At 43.8% G+C, this 15,167-nt stretch overlaps 1 pseudogene; it reads right to left on the reverse strand.

Moving 5' to 3' along the window:
• Positions 1-13,682, reverse strand: part of LOC136526054 (uncharacterized) — a 17,568-nt pseudogene extending 3,886 nt beyond the window's left edge.
• Between the last annotated feature and the right edge of the window lie 1,485 nt (positions 13,683-15,167).

Genomic DNA, 15,167 nt, shown 5'->3' on the forward strand with positions numbered 1-15,167 from the left:
TTGGCTGACCATCGAGCATAAAAGCAATGAAGTCATGCTCTGGATGAATCCACACTGTTGCATAGAACTGACACGCCTAGCTTATAACAATTTGATCAACCTCACTAAAAAGGTGAGCGAAGCCTGGGAACCGCTCAAAGAGGGGCCTGATGGGTATACCAGCTGCTCTCTCAAGCTCATCCCAACCAAGTATCCTTTGGTCTGCTAGTGTTGTCCCTCTAGCATGGTAGTTCCTAAAGAAACTCTCAAGAGTCATAGTCTAGAACTATGATTTTGTGCCAGGCTCTTTGAGGAGCAAAAACCAGAACTCAATATCATAGAACCTAATGTTCTATATCTTCTTTGAGCTATAATACCGAAAGTCATAGAACTAAACCACCTCTTTTTTTCTCTCAATATTACTGCTCCTCATAGAACCATTGGCAGACACCAAACCGCCTCGACTGCTCCTCATACCACCATTAGCAGACATCGAATTACCTCCTCGACTGCTCCTCATACCACCAATTGTGGCACGCATCAAATTACCTCCTTGACTGCTCCTCATACCACCAATTGTGGCACACATCGAACCTCTATGAGTGTGAGCTCCCGCACCCCCATGAGTAGCTGCAGATTTGATCTAGGAAGCTAAAAAGCGACTGGTCTGGTTTTTGGAGTGGAACTCGATCATTTGCTGTAGTTTTTCCCTAGTAAGCTCCTCCTCCTTGAGTTCCATTTCAACACTCTCCTCACGCTATTGCTGTCGACGGGCTGTTCGAGTCCGCCTGTGAGAATTTTCAGACACCAGGGCTAGCATAGCTTTGGTTGCTTCTTCCTTTGCTTCTCGGATACTGTCTGCCTCCTCTACCTCTTCCTAGACTATGGTGGTGCTTGTTCCTCTTCTTCTAGGACGCTGCAAGCCTTCCTTGGTTCTTTCTGGGGCTATGGTGGTGTCTGTTCCTCTACTTCTTGGAGAATTGTTGCCTGCCTCTAGCTTCTTTTTATGATGTGGGTAGTTCTACCCGCTTTGATTAACTCGGGCCATCTACAACAATCAGAAAAAATTACACATGCATTTCATCAACACCATAAATTCATGAAGAAAAAAAGAGGAGATCATAGATGGCCTCACCGTGCTGAGGCAAGAAGGCGATCTTGACTGGCTTGCTTGCTAGAGGATTGGTGCGGTGATAGATGGTGGCATGGTAGATCACCATGGTGTAGTAGATCCCCATAGTGCGGAAGGATCTAGGCAAGATGTTTTGATGTGCGATGGGGAGGGGGGTGGAGGAGGGAGGGGGAGGCGACGTAGGTTGGGTGGCGCTGGAGGGGGCGAACGACGATGGAAATGGTGCTCTAAAGAGGAAAATATGGGTACTAATCAAAGAATGTCTTTAGTAGTGGACTATCCCACACGTCACATAATTGCATCACAGACACATAAACGCTATCAACAGTCGCCTTCCACCGAAACTTGGGGGATGCACCAAAACTTGGGGGATTAATATTGGTGATCTGATGGTTAATACACATTCGTACTATATATTGTTACCATTCATCATATAAAATTCGGTCTCTGCTCACAAGACGCCTGACGAGCCGGCGATCTACAAGCGCGAAAATTTGATTTTAGGCAAAAATGAATCCCCACGCCCAGCAGTGCCGCAACATGAACCAAAAATTAGATCTCCCTCTCTTTTGCCCTCCTCATGGAAAATTGGTTTACCACGCCATTGATTTTAGATAAGGGTATTTGTTGTATTGTGATGGCCACATAAAAGTGCAAGGAGTCATCATCTTGGCCTCTATCTCCATTCTCCAGCCGGACTAGCCGCACTGTCTCTCCTCCAGCTCCAAAGCCTAGCCCCCTATACCACCCCGGTCTGAACCCTAGCTAGGTGCATCAGCACAACTGCTTGACTAACTCTCCACTCTCTAGCCGCACCCTCTCTCATACCTTTCTAAACCCTAGCCAGAGCTAGAGCTAGATCTAGATCTGATCCCCTTTGTCGATAGCAGGTCCACTTGTAGGGTTATGAGGATGCTACGCTAGCCGGAAAAAAATTTGACCTCATAAACTAGGATCTACTGCTAGTTATAGATCACGGGATTACCACTAGATGCGTAGGTGTAGCGGAAGCGACTCAATGTAGTCGAACGCATCGTAGCAGTGCCGTGCAGTTGTAGGGTCATCCGTACGTCCGTCCCCTTCGTGCGGTTCATCCTTGTGCTCTAGATGCAGCACCTCCAAGGGATCCACACATACAGGGAGGAAGCGTTGCGCCTCCGAACTGCTAGGTCCATGAGGAGTAGTAGGCGCGGGCGTAGGATGGGCGGCAGCGGTTGCCAAAAGGCATGGATCCCTAGCCCCATTGCCCACCCCACTTATTTATAGGCGTCCCTAATGAGCTCCTGAGTTGGAGGCCCATTAGTAACCCTAAGCCTTGTCTAACTCGGATCCAATCCGAATTAGGCTTCCAGCCCCTTAAGCATGTGACCCTATGGGTTCATGCACACATAGACATAGCCTGACTACTCCTACTAGACCATTAGTTGACAGCGGCCTATAGCAAGGCATGTCAACTCCTATGCGTAAGCAAAGATCATATCAGACGAACCACCACAAAACCACATACTTGTTATTCCCTTGCCTCATGATATTTGGTCCAACTCATAGGTTAACACTTAACCCAAGCATGACCATGCATTTCTTGATCTAATCATTAGAGTGATCCAGTGATATCTCTCTCATATAGAGAGGGGCAAATTCCTTCTTCATTGTCTATGTCTCATAGCATGTTTCCCGACAAAACCAAAAAACCACCTTTATAACTACCCTGTTATGGAGTAGCGTTTGATAGTCCCTGAGTAGGTCATTTTACATCTTGAATACATACAACAATCTCAGGTCTAAGGACATAACGTACATGATGTGTATAGAGACAATAACAACATCTCACATTGGGTCAGTCCAGCCCCATGTCATACATGTGCCCACATTATTAGTTTGACATCTCCATGTCTATGACTTGTGAAACATAGTCATCAACTAATAATGTGCTAATCCATCATTCATGTGTGTCCTCACATGAACTCTGACCAGGGACAACATTAGAATAACCATACAAGTAAAAGAGTTTCACAAACAATTCACATAATTGCTAATCGATACAGGTTGTCTTTAATGGAAATTCAATGAACTCATAATATATCATGGATACAAGGCAATATAATTATCTCTATGATTATCTCTAGGGCATACTCCCAACAATCTCCCACTTGCACTAGAGTTAATCTCGAAGATATCTAATACCCATAGCTCTCATGTGCGCCTCATGCTTAGGCTGTGGAAGAGCCTTTGTCAAAGGATCTGCAACATTCAAATCTATGTGTATCTTGCACATCTTGATCTCATCTTGTCTAACGAACTCTCAAATGAGATGAAATTTCCACAGTACATGTTTGTTCTTTTGGTGATTCCTTGTCTCCTTAGCCTACGCAATTGCCCCATTGTTGTCACAATGTAGATTCAATATGCTAGACGCATTCGGAAACACACCAAGTTCAATGAGGAACCTCCTCATCCAAACACCTTCCTTCGTAGCTCTAGAAGCTGCAATGTACTTGGCCTCTACTGTAGAATTGGTCACCGTCCCCTGCTTGGAACTTTTCCAACTTACAGCACCACCATTTATTATGAACACAAAACCTGATTGAGAATGTGAATCATCCGTGTCAGTTTGGAAGCTAGCATCAGTGTAACCATTTACAATGAGCTCCTCCTCACCTCCATAGATTAGGAACACATCTGTAGTCCTTCTCAAGTACTTAAGAATGTTTTTAACAAGTGTCCAGTGACTCTCTCCTGGATCAGCTTGGTACCTGCTCGCAACACTTAGAGCATATGAGACATCTGGGCGAGTACATATCATGGCGTACATGATGGAACCAACTGCCGAGGCATATGGAACCTTACTCATGCGCTTTCGCTCATCAACTGTCGAAGGACACTGTTTATCGCTAAAGCACATACCATGTGACATAGGCAAGAACCCTTTCTTGGACTGTTCCATGTTGAATCATTTCAACACCTTGTCAATGTACATATCTTGGCTTAATCCTATAAGCCCCTTCGATCTATCTCTATATATCTTGATGCCCAAAATGTATGCTGCTTCTCCTAAATCCTTCATAGAAAAATTATTATTCAGTGAAGTCTTTATGGATTGCAACATAGGAATGTCATTCCCAATCAATAATATGTCATCCACATACAAGATTAGAAATACAACAACGCTCCCACTTTCCTTCTTGTAAACACAAGGTTCTTCTTCATTCTGATGGAAGCCAAACCCTTTGACCACTTCATCAAAACAAATGTTCCAACTCCGAGATGCTTGCTTTAACCCATAAATGGATTTCTGAAGCTTGCAAATTTTTCTAGCATTGTTTGGATCAACAAAACCTTTGGGCTATATCATATACACGTCCTCATCCAAATTTCCATTTAGAAAGGCTATTTTAACATCCATCTGGCATATCTCATAATCAAAATAAGCATCTATTGCTAGAATGATCCGGATAGATTTAAGCATCGCTACCGGCGAGAAAGTCTCATCGTAGTCAATTCCTTGAACTTGCCAAAAACCCTTTGCAACAAGTTGAGCTTTATAGATGTGAATGTTTCCATCCATATCCTTTTTCTTTTTATAGATCCATTTGCACTCTATGGGTCTAGTCCCATCAGGCGAGTCAACCTAGTTCCAAACTTGATTGTTTCCCATGGAATCTATCTCAGATCTCATGGCACTTTGCCATTTCTTAGAATCTAGGTCCATCATTGCTTCCGCATAAGTCGTAGGTTCATCATCGTCTAACAATAACAAATCCCCATGCAACTCATGGATTCTTGCTGACCTTCGTGGTTGTGGCGGTGTTTCTATTGCTATGGGTATCTCAACTTGTTCTGCTACATTAGCATCACTCGTAGGTCCTTCCCAACTGGCTCATCTTGAACTTCTTCAAGATACACCTTCTGACCACTTTTCTCTCTTTTGAGAAACTCTTTCTCTAAGAAAACACTATTCCAAGCAACAAACACTTTGCCCTCTGATCGGTTGTAGAAGTAATACCCTAAAGTTTCCTTCAGATATCCCACGAAAAAGCATTTGTCTAACTTGGGTGTTAGTTTATCTGTCATAAGTCGTTTGACATAAATTTCACAACCCCAAATTTTCAGAAAAGACAAACTGGGACTCTTACCAGTCCACATCTCATGTGGTGTCTTAACTACAGACTTAGACGGTACCCTATTCAATGTGAAAGCAGCTGTTTCTAGAGCGTATCCCCAAAATGATAACGGTAGGTTTGACTGGCTTATCATAGACCGAACCATGTCCAACAAAGTCTGATTATGTCTCTCGGACATGCAATTTCTCTGAGGCATTCCAGGTGGCGTAAGCTATGGAACAATTCCGCAACTCTTTAGATGATTGCTAAACTCATGGCTCAAATATTCGCCTCCACAATTAGATCACAAAGCCTTAATTTTCTTGCCACGTTGATTCTCTACTTCATTCTAGAACTCCTTGAACTTTTCAAATGTCTCAGACTTATGTCTCATTAAGTAGGCATAGCCATATCTACTAAAGTCATCAGTGAAGGTTATGAAGTATTGGAATCCGCCTCTTGTTGTCGTACTCATTGGTCTGCACACATCAGTATGTATGTGTTCCAGCAAGTCTACCGCCCTCTCAGGAAAACCTGTGAAGGGCGTCTTGGTCATCTTGCCCAGCAGGCAAGCCTCACATGTCTCGTATGATTCAAAATCAAACGAAGTTAAAAGCCCATCAGAATGGAGCCTCTTCATGCGATTCTCACTTATATGACCTAAATGACAATGCCACATATAGGTAGGACTTAACTCATTAAGCCAAGGCCTTTTAGCACTTATATTATAGACAGGAGCATCTTCAAGATTTAAAATAAATAACCCATTCACAATGGATGCAGAAGCCACAAACATGCCATTTTTAGAGATCACACAACCATTGTCTTTACTCGCAAATGAATAACCATCCTTCATCAAACATGAAGGTGACACAATGTTTTGACTTAAACTAGGAACAAAATAACAATTATTCAACTCCATAATAAATCCTGATGGGAGGTGGAGTTGCATCATCCCGACGTTCAATGCAGTAACTCTTGCATTATTGCCCACGCAGAAATCAACTTCTCCCTTTTCCACGCTTCCACTTCTTATCATTCCCTACATCGTATTACAAATATGAGCAACCGATCTGGTATCAAATACCCAAGAATTAATATAAGAGTTAGCAATGAAAATGTCCGTAATATAAACAATAAGTGTACAAGCTACGGGAGTACCTTTACTGCCGTGATCCTTTATGGATTCCAAGTACAGCATGCAGTTCCTCTTCCAGTGACCTTTCCCATGACAATGAAAGCACTCAACATCAGCAGTTGGTCTAGCCTTGGGCGCAGGTGGGTTTGGATTAGAGATCTCATCTTTAGCCTTGCCCTTTTTCTTCTTCCAAGAATTGCCCTTCTTCTTAAACTTAGGCTTGTTTTGGACCGCCATCACATGGTTACTGCCAGCACCCTTCTTGATATTAGCCTCTGCTATTTTAAGCATGCCACATAATTCATTCAAGCCCTTCTCTGCCCCATGCATATGGTAGTTCACGACGAAATTTTCATAGCTAGGCGGAAGAGACGCGAGAATAAAATCAGTACCTAATTCAGGGCCAATTGGGAAGCCCAGCTTCTCGAACCTCTAAGTTAACCAACCATTTTGATAACATGTGGCCCAACTGCTGCGCCCTCTGCTAACTTGGTTTCAGTAAAAGCCTTTTAGACATTGAACCTTTCAGTCCTGGCTTGAGTCTGGAACATATCATTGAGCGCCACAATCATATCATGCGCTGCATGGTTATTGTCAAACTGCAACTGCAAATCTAGTTCCATACAAGCAAGCATAAGACAACTCACTTCAAGATCAGCATCACATGCTCTCTTGTAAGCGTTTTTCTCTGCAGTAGGTGCATTATCAGTAGGCTCTTCTGGTAATGGGGTGTCTAGAATTTCTTCCTTTTTCTCAGCCCTGAGAACAATTCTCAGGTTGCGGATCCAATCCACATAGTTTGTTCCATTCAACTTATCTTTCTCAAGAATTGAACACAAAGTAAATGGTTGATTGCTAGGCGCCATTTATCTACAACAAAAGTAATGCAAAATACTAAGACAATGTATCCAAGATAGAGTAAACAATATTAAACCTTTAATATAATCTACTCCCACTAAAATCAATATCCCTCTATTGAAACTTAGTGATTCAAGACCCACAACTAACAAGTCTACTAGTGAGCTTTAGCATCACCGCTAGAAGACATGGTAGATTGGTAAGCAACTCTTTGCTAATCATATCACATATGACTCTTGTTGTTGGGTAGCATCTCTATGCTTTGGTGCCCAACTACTCATGCTCCAAGGTCCCTAACCGTTAGGATGACCTTGTCCAAGTAACCAACCCTTCTGCTGTAAGTATCCAATACGAACCTGTCTAGTTAAGGAAAACCAGCGGCACCCTAATTTCATAGACCCACCACCGATTGTACAAGACACATGACAGTGCAAGGTTTGGGGAAGCATTTTAACATAAACATTGCCGAGGGATCGTTCTACTTCACCATCGCATGTAGACAAAAACCATTATCGCACGTGAAAGTAGAACATAGTAAGAATGACATTAACACAGATATGACATGGTATAGCCCATTGTTCCTTTGGGGATCTCCATCTCCATCGAACTGTTCCTCATGATGATATCCATCTTCATGATCCATGTATGCCATCCTCCAGTGATGAGTCCACCAAGACTAGCTATCACTAACGCAAGGCAGTGAAGAAAATTACATAGTCGCGGATAGGATCATCATAGTTTGGCACGCAGGCCATTACATCAAATTGACAATATCTTTGTGGCTCCAGCCATATTGTCATACTCATGACATGCAAGCCATGAATTAATTACATACATGCATCACATACACATAAGGGCTATACCAGTCATAAATTCCTGCAAAACAGAGTTAACCGATTCCGACGTCTAATCTTAAAATGCCAAAAAGACCATCTTCCCGGCCATTTTTCGCAAATCTAATTTTAGCAAAACCACCGAACGGGGTGAGAATCGGATGTAAAAAAATTTTCTCTACAATTTTCATTTAGAGTTCGTCTCAATCCGAGGTCGTATGCAAAAGTTATGGCTGTTTTACCGAACAACACTTTTTCTTGCACCCCGGCGCCCGACAGTAGATCCAATCTATCACCGCTACACATCACATGCGCTTGACACTTGACCTAGGTTCGATTTGATCAATCTGATTGATCTCCATCTTGCCATGACTGGATTTACATGTATCACTTAACTCGGATGGCGGAATTCTGACCGGTACGAGTAGATCGTTACAAGACCAACACGGTAAAATCACGAACCATGATTAGAGACTCATCTACAACCGCGCATATCTCCATATGCACTCATCCGAACCTATAACAATGCAGTAATGGCTCTGATACCACTATAGGGTTATGAGGATGCTATGCTAGCCAGAAAACAAAAATTTGACCTCATGAACCAGGATCTACTGCTAGTTATAGATCACAGGATTACCACTAGACACGCAGGTGCAACGGAAGCGATTTGATGTAGTCGAACGTGTCATAGCAGTGCCGTGTAGTTGTAGGGTCATCCGTATGTCTATCCCATTCGTGCAGTTCATCCTTGTGCTCTAGATGCAGCACCTCCAATGTATCCACACGTACAGGGAGAAAGCATCGTGCCTCCGGACTGCTAGGTCCACAAGGAGAAGTAGGCGTGGGCATAGGATGGGCGGCAGCGGCTACCAAAAGTCATGGATCCCTAGCCCTGTTGCCCACCCCCCTTATTTATAGGCGTCCCTAATGAGCTCTCGAGTTGGAGACCCATTAGTAACCCTAAGCCTTGTCTAACTCGGATCCAATCCGAATTAGGCTTCCAGCCCCTTAAGCGTGTGACCCTATGGGTTCACGCACACATAGACATGGCCCGAGTACTCCTACTCGACCATTAGTTGATAGCGGTCTCTAGCAAGGCATGTCAACTCCTATGCGTACGCAAAGATCATATTAGACAAACCACCACAAAACCACATACTTGTTATTCCCTTGCCTCACGATATTTGGTCCAACTCATAGGTTAACACTTAACCCAAGCGCAGCCATGCATTTCTTGATCTAATCATTAGAGTGATCCAGTGATATCTCTCTCATATATAGAGGGGCAAATTCCTTCTTGATTGTCTATGTCTCATAGCATGTTTCCCGACAAAACCAAAAAACCACCTTTGTAACTACCCTGTTATAGAGTAGCGTTTGATAGTCCCTGAGTAGGTCGTTTCACATATTAAATACATACAACAATCTTAGGTCTAAGGACATAACATACATGATGTGTATAGAGATAATAACAACATCTCACGTTGGGTTAGTCCAGCCCCATGTCATACATGTGCCCATATTATTAGTTTGACATCTCCATGTCTATGACTTGTGAAACATAGTCATCAACTAATAATGTGCTGATCCATCATTCATGTGTGTCCTCACACGAACTCTGACTTGGGACAACATTAGAATAACCATACAAGTAAAAGAGTTTCATGAACAATTCACATAATTGTTAATCGATACAGGTTGTCTTTAATGGAAGTTCAATGAACTCATAATATATCATGGATACAAGGCAATATAATTATCTCTATGATTATCTCTAGGGCATACTCCCAACACCGCTGACATCGGAAGGACCACCATCAGCAGTGGTACATGCTAGATCTGGGCCTCTTACATCGACACTTGTCATGACCGAGCCCTAGTGTCATCGTTGATGACTGCCACACCAGATCTGCTACCCCTTTGTCGACGCTGGCTGCACCACTTTCGCAACTAGGATGACAAGAGGGCTATGCCGATGGCATAGCGTAGCTAGGAATAGGAGAGGAGGTACCCAAATTTCTTTTATGATGTGTGCTGTACTCTAGTGGTTGAACCTGGGACATGTAGATATATAGTGATGGGGTTACATGTTTCTTAGTTGAAATGTAGTTCACATGTGCTTTATTCAAGTAATGGCTTCTGTATAAGCTGTAGTTTAGGTGCCTAATTTGCATGCTCCTGCTCTATTTTGTTGACATTTGGTACAAGGTTAACTCAATAAATGCCTTTGTGATCTACATGTTGACATCCGGAATATCTCCTTGAAGCAGTGGAGTGTGTTTAGGGATAAGGTGATACAGATACAAATTTAGAAGAGCGACTACCTCTTGCAATTGAGGTGCTTGTTCTATCTTGTCATGTTGGGATGGGAGGGGGTTGGTTTAGGTAGCAGTACAATTCAATTCTTTGCAGTGTGGATAGCAATGCAATTTTTACATGCTTGCAGCTTAAGTTTGTTTCTCCAATTTCAGGTTGTGGGTTGAACAAGCTGTAGAGAAGTCCCTACCAGTAGGGCAAAAGGCAGCACCGATATGGATCCTTGGCGATGGCAATCAAAGAGAGTGAAGCCAACTAGTCTAGCAGAGTTGCAGCATCTTGTAGTTCCAACTAGGTCCAAAAGTCAGCACACACAAGGCGAACAAAGCCCTATGAGGGACTAGTCACGTGAAGATGATCTTAGCCATGCCGAAGGGGAGACTCCAGCTCCCCACCAACAGAATGATCAAACTTGCGAAAGTTGGTACTACCTTAGACATGTCTATAAATCAAGTCACACTATTTGATATCCATGTTACTTTTCTAACAATTTGAATGTATGAAAACTGTATAGTACCATTGTAGAGAAGAGCGAGGAAGTCGAGGCAAGCAACTAAGGGGGTTGGGCTTCACAAAATAACCCAAGAAATGGGAACAAGGATGCCCATCTTGGTTGTCAAGGGGAACAGAAGGCCACATGATCCATTGCAAGCTGCCAAGTTTGCCTCATAGACAGGTGTTGCGGGGTCAAAACAACGACAAGCATGTTGTTTGAGTCGGTATCAGAGTATGGGGTCTCTAGTGGCTCGAGTCGACTCAAGAACACAAGAATCACACAGAGAAGAGGCAATGGTTTATCCTAGTTTAGGCCAATTCGGTCCCTACGTCCAGCAGCTAATGATCCTTATACTCAAGAGCACCCAAAATCCTTATACTCAAGAGCACCCAAAATTGGACCCGAGGCTTAACATACCTATATGTTAGCATCTCATCAATAGGTGTAGTAGTCAAGTCTCAGGTACCAATTTTCTTGCACTAGAAACAATACAAGCAACAGATCGAACTTCTCAATGGATTTGTGGCCAAGCTATCAGGAAGTATGTATATCCTCTTTGACATTCAACTCTACCTTGAGCAACTTAGTAATGGATTTAATTTGCATTCACACTTCTGCAGTTGAGGCTGGCCATTGATGACAATGATGAAGCAACAAAAGAAGCATGCATGAGTGTATTAAAATCTATTGTATGACAGACATGATATAGGTTCAAGCGATCTTACTTCAATGGCGTCCCCACTGATGAAATTAGAAAGACCTCTCCTATGTCTTGCATGAATGGTACATAGTGGTGTGCACTTTTCCACATGTGGTTAAGTTCCGAGAACAAGGTGTGTGTGTGAACTCATTTATTTCTTGTCTAGTCTTTATGTGGTCTACTTGTGCTATAGTCTAACACAATTGTGGTTATAGGCAGTCTCAGAGTAGAACAAGCAAAACCATGCAAAAGTCAAGTGCCACTAGGTTATAGGGTCTCGCTCCTATATTGCCTACCTACAATCATATGTAAGTGATGGTTGTGTTACTCTTTTTATATCAAATACGCAATGTCTTTTGTGTTAACAGAAAGGCATGTGCAATTTTAACAGGACAAAAACATGAAGGACGCAGGACACAATCAAGAAATGCTCATTGAAGAACATGATCGACCTCATGAAGATGTTGATGTAGTGAGAATCCTCAACAACTTCCATACCAGTAGCAACATGGGACTAAGCAATGCTACAAGAGAAGCAGTGGTAAGTACCTTCATTTGCTTTCCTTGAAATCTGCTGAATTCATTAGCATAAAAGAAGGAAAAGTAGGAGTCTAAAGTGGCACCATCATTTTGAAGTTGTAATATTACAACAGTTAATATGTTACTATGCATTGTGCTTATGAATCTCTATCGATAGTAGGCTAAGGAAGACCTATGCATTACTTGTACTAAAATAATCTCTTGGTTCTACAATTTAAGTCCTCTTCCTAATGTTTACTCCTTGGTTTTCGCTGGAAGCTATGGAAACTATACGAGCAGAACTTGTTGCTAATGTTGTTTCCAAGGTCCTCTCCCAGGCTGGCTGTAACACCTTTTCTTTGAAGAATGCTGGTATTAGGACAAGCTGCTCTAGACTCTAGGAATGGCTTGCTGCTCATTAGGAAAGTTTAGCTATCCTCGTCAAACAAGTGGATCAACTAAAGAGGAAGGCAAAAAACACTGATAGGGAGTTTGCGAAGTTCAAGAAACAACAATAGGAGGAGTACAATAAGCTCCATGAGCATTCATGCTCTTAAGCACTGGTAACTCTCAGTCTTGTTGATGTGGTGAACATGTGGTTTGTTTGCTATTTTGATGTGAAATTTTGGTGGCTTGATATGTGAACTCTATCAGTGGTCTACTACTGAGCTAAACTATTGTTATTTGATTCAGGTTCAATATGATTATGCATGTAGTAATTTTGTGCAGCAGTGTAAATCTAAAATCATTTTCTCTTATGTAAAGATTGTTGTGGACGTGGTAGATTTGGCACAAGCATGTTGTTAAATAAGAATGTAACACGTGGACAAACCAGTGAATGATACATGTAATAGCCATGCATGGCATGTGGGCCAATACAAATAAAATATGTGGTATAAATCCATCCAACCACATGGTTGAATAAGAAAAAGAAATGTGGGTAGCTCAGGGCACGACACATGGCCCAATAAAATACTGACACGCAGACGTATAGCATCGAGACACGTGGTCGAGTAAAAGAAAGACACATGGGGTATTGTGGACATGCCAAGTGGACCAATAAAAACACGACACTTGGTCCAATGAAGAAGTGACACATGACCCAACCGCAACATGACCCGTGTGCCAATAGAAAACTGACATGTGGAACAACAGGTTCTTGACATGTGGTCTAGTAAGAACCTGAAACGTGCAAGAACTAGAGATGACCACGTTGTGCAATAAGAAGTTGACACGTACCCAAACCATCTCCAATGGAACCGGCTATAGCATGTACACGTGGAAAGCATTTCCAACGGAAGCACCCGCCAGCGTGGCCGCCCCCTACCATGCATGCCAAGATAGTTCTATGACGATTAGTTTTCATCATAGATCAATCCAATTCTATGATGATTTTCTAGAATCATCATAGAATTGCAAGAATGACATGACTTCTATGACAAACCGTTTTTCATCATAAATTCACCATAAAACTAAAATTATGATGAATTTGGCTCCTTCAGTGATGAAAGCTGATCGTCATAGAAGTGGATATTCCTAGTAGTGTAACCCGTTAGCAGCACGGGCGTGGTGGTCTTGGCCAATGAGGCCATCATCATAACAGCCCATCGCAATGAGGGACTAAGTCTCTAAGCATGACTCAAGAGCAAGTGAGATTACAAACGAAAGTGATTTCATTCCATTAAATGGGAACAACCCAATTACAATATATAGCGGCCAAAACTGCTACCCTAAACCCACCTATGCCGCTACCCTGACCCTAGACTAGGCCTCGACTGGGGTCACGTAGTTCGGTGACAAGCCCAGGAAGGCCCAGCATCGCCCTCCCAACGCAGAAGTTAGGGGTGCCTCTATAGTAGCAGCGATGATGAGGGATAGGGCGGTGGGATAGGGTTGGGCCCTAGCCGCATCCTCTCTCCCACTCGAACTCCATCTCTACGTTGGCCGACGACCCCCATGACTGCCAAGGTGCTCTTTCGCTAATAAAAGAGGGAAGCCCCAACGATCCACATCGCTGCAGTTATTCGCCCCCTAGAGGAAGACAAAAGGGAAGGAGCATGGCGATGCACACAGTCATGGAAGTGCCGAGGGTGGTAGCAAACAAGGAAAGGACAATGTCCCTCAGCGCCAACCCTCACCCCCTCCACGCAACACCATGACCTTCCTGTTGCTGGAGTCCTTCCACCCTTGAAGAAGTAATCGCCCAGTGGACAAGACCAAGCTCACCTAGAGGGAAGCATCGCACTTCATCATCACCGTCATCACCACTGAGAAGACAGATCTAAAGAAGAAGAAGAAGAGAAGGGGCCAGAGGAAGGGATTGAGGGCACCGCGTCCCTCGGGGGCTCCCCCTTTATAGCCCAGATGGTGTGCTATGAGCGGCTCTAGGCCCTCTAATCAGCCATCAGTGGCTAGAAGGGGCCCTAGGGAACCGGCTAGGTGCCCCTTCAATTCCCACAACATGCCCCTAGGCGGTTGCGTAATGATGGCCATGTAGTAAAGGTAGAGTCAGGGAACCACTAACAACAAGTCAAGTCCCTACTCCACTTTCCACCACATGCGATGCCCACTCTGTGCTCACCTCCTTGTGGGACTTAGAGGGATTCGGCTCCCCCTAGGGCCCATCGGCTATCATTGATGGCTTGGATCCGCACGCAGCAAGTGCAGTGGCTCCTCCTCCACCACATCTGCTCCTCGTGGCCTCAATGTCCCATCTCCCAAACGAGACGGGATGGCGTGGGGGTGCGCGCCATAACTCCACCAGGCACGACAGCCCAGACGCCATCAACCGCCCACACAAGACATCAATGGATAGGACATGCTCAGAAGCCACCCTTTCCACTAGCAAGGAGGCCCACCAACAGCCTTAGGGGCTACGCAAGCACCTAAGAAGGAGCAGCCCGACCCTTCGATCGATAGGCGCTCAAGTGGCACATCCCCCAAAAAACAACCAACTCCTCGGAGTTGGGTTAGGAGACGCTGAGCGAAGGGCCCAACGAGGGTCCCCACCCAAGGCTTAGTGCACTCCCCACTCCCCGATGTATGGATGCTGGAGGTCAGCCCCAAAAGGCTAGCTCAAGAGGATTGGGGCTG

This window comes from Miscanthus floridulus, chromosome 19 (genome assembly GCF_019320115.1).
Source record: "Miscanthus floridulus cultivar M001 chromosome 19, ASM1932011v1, whole genome shotgun sequence".
Taxonomy (NCBI): domain Eukaryota; kingdom Viridiplantae; phylum Streptophyta; class Magnoliopsida; order Poales; family Poaceae; genus Miscanthus; species Miscanthus floridulus.